This window comes from Pteropus vampyrus, unplaced genomic scaffold (genome assembly GCF_000151845.1).
Source record: "Pteropus vampyrus isolate Shadow unplaced genomic scaffold, Pvam_2.0 Scaffold276, whole genome shotgun sequence".
NCBI classification, from domain to species: domain Eukaryota; kingdom Metazoa; phylum Chordata; class Mammalia; order Chiroptera; family Pteropodidae; genus Pteropus; species Pteropus vampyrus.
Window position 1 is genome coordinate 3,241,062 of NW_011889057.1, and position 2,444 is coordinate 3,243,505.

Below are 2,444 nucleotides of genomic sequence, written 5' to 3' on the forward strand. Positions count from 1 at the left end.
TCCATGAGAAAGCAAAGCACAGAGGTTTTTGCTGTATATCCTTTTTTTTAGTCCCTCTGACTAGTTAAAGTATTTGTTGACTTCCAGCCCATAGTTTCAATCAACCAAGGGGGATTTTCAAAGACTTTGGTATGCCATTGGCAAAACACCTTCAAATGAGGGAAGAACATTTCTCAGACTTGCAGGGACCTGTTGGAGGGAGACTAAGAACTTTCTTCTGCAGTCTCGCCCACAAGTGCCAATCGCCTGCTAAATCTGAGGGGTGGGGGCCAAAGCTGCTCCCCACAGCCCCCTGCCTGTCTGCCCCACCCTTCCTGCCCAACACTAGCCAGCTCCAAATTAAAATTCCAGCTCGCATGGCTTCCTCTGATGAGCCCAGGCCCCTTTCCTTCTGCAAGTGCAGACTACCTATCACCCAGCACCAGGGGGTAGAAACCGTAGTGAGAGGCTGGGCTATGCATCCAGGATCCCCACAGTTTAAGAGCCGGATTAGGACTAAGACATGGCCCAGAGCTTGGTCCTATGTACCTATGCTGTGACTCATAATTTGTGTGAGGCCCTTGCACAGGAAAACTCAACTCCAGGGACCCCTCGTCCCCATGACACAGATAATGGCACTATCTTCAAAGCCCAGGGCAGAGAGGTTGCTTTACTGTGGACATTTGTATCTCTATGTCTCTAGGTCTGAAAGTCCTAGAGAGGCTGGTGGGGTTCCCAGCATTATTAGACAGCCTCAGCTTCATCCAGCTTCCATCCAGCGGGTGGGCATCCAGCTTCCCAGTCCACAGAGGGGCCGGTCTCCTCTAAGTCCTGCCATCCTGAGAATCTAAGTGAGATCAAAGCTGGGACCCAGAGCTGGGGTGTGGGCAGAATTCCCGTTGGCTTTGTTGGAGGCAGAAAAATTCTTCCCTCAACTCCTCCCTGAGGCAAGGACTTTGTGAAGAGTTGCCGGGGCTCGTGCTGCTCCACCTGCCCTACCCGATCCTGCTGAATCTGGCTTCCAGCTCACAGGTAGGGCTGCCAACCATTGCCCAGTCAATAGGTGACTCATGCCTCTGCTATTGCTCCCTACTTTTTGTGCTGAACACACGTGGGATAGAAGGTTTGCAAAGATGAAGACACTGTGACTTTCTCTCCTGGAGGGGGATGTGGTGCCTGGGCTAAGACATGGGGGTTACTTGTGGGTTCAAGTGTAGAGTGCTCTCAGGGCAGGGGTTTGGGGAGAGGAATGGAGGGAAGTCCAAGAAATAGTCATGAGCTCTGTCTTCAGAAGGTGCCCAGGCTGAAGGGGACAAGAGACGTGTCCTCTGAACATGGACCCAGGGACAGAAGCAGGCAGACAGCATTGGGCTGGGGAGGGCCCCACACAACGATCTGGGGAAGGAGTAAGAGAAACGACCTTATTTCTGTCAGTTCAATTCAGTGTTCGCTGAGCACCTCCAGCGTGCAAGCCTGAGTCGAGTGCACGATGATGTGAAGGTAAGCCAGATGTGTTTCCTAACCTTGGAGAGTACACCATCTGGTAAGACCTAGAGGACATGTGCAAAACATTTTTCTATTAAAAATGTGTGTTACTGAATACGTTCTATTCCACACCTCTTCTATTAAAGACATACAGATTGTGGTGGGTCTCTGAGGAGGGAGCCCTGGGCTGGTACTGCAGGATCTGCCTAATCTTTGCCCCATGGACACCTGGACCAGTCCACTCCCTGCATGGTCATCCCTGTTTAGAAACACTGCCCATATTCTCTGTCCCTGCACACCTGTGTGAGGGAGGCCAGACCAGTCATCCTTGTCCTCTCTCTGCCAGAGAGACCAGCAGGGCAGGGCACTATAGCTCGCTTAACCCTGCACTTGCATTATGCTGATGGGAAAAGCGATGCCCGGTGAAGCTATGTAATGTGTCCTGCCAAGTCCTGGTAACTCCCTTAGTGGGTACTCGACAGAAAAGCTCGATAAGCTCCGTGTAATCCCTCCCTTCCTGCCACAATGAAATTCCAGGCTGGGGTGGGACTCCCCCACACTGCAGTGGTGCTGGTACCTGGCTCCCCCAGGCGAGCGTCTCCATTGTTTATAGCTGTCCAGGTCTGGCGCTGCAGGAGGGGTTGCCCTGTCTGCTGGGGGGAGGATTCCTAAAAAGCCAGACATGAAGTGCAGCTTCCCCCCATGTCAGGCATCCAAACACTCCCTGCCACAGTTACTTGCCTACTCACACACCCTTGGTCCCTTGCATCTGGATCTGAGCTTGGCACACCCTAGCGATTCTCAGACTGGCCGGAATACATTCCTGTTCCACCAAGTCCTTCCCCTTCCACAGCATAGCTGAGAGGAGGAGGAATGGAGAGAAGAGAATGTTCCACTGTCTCAGGAGGGGTGGAGCTTCCCCACAGGCAGTGGGGACTATACCCAGGACCTCTGTTGTGGTGGGGACATATCTGATGGCG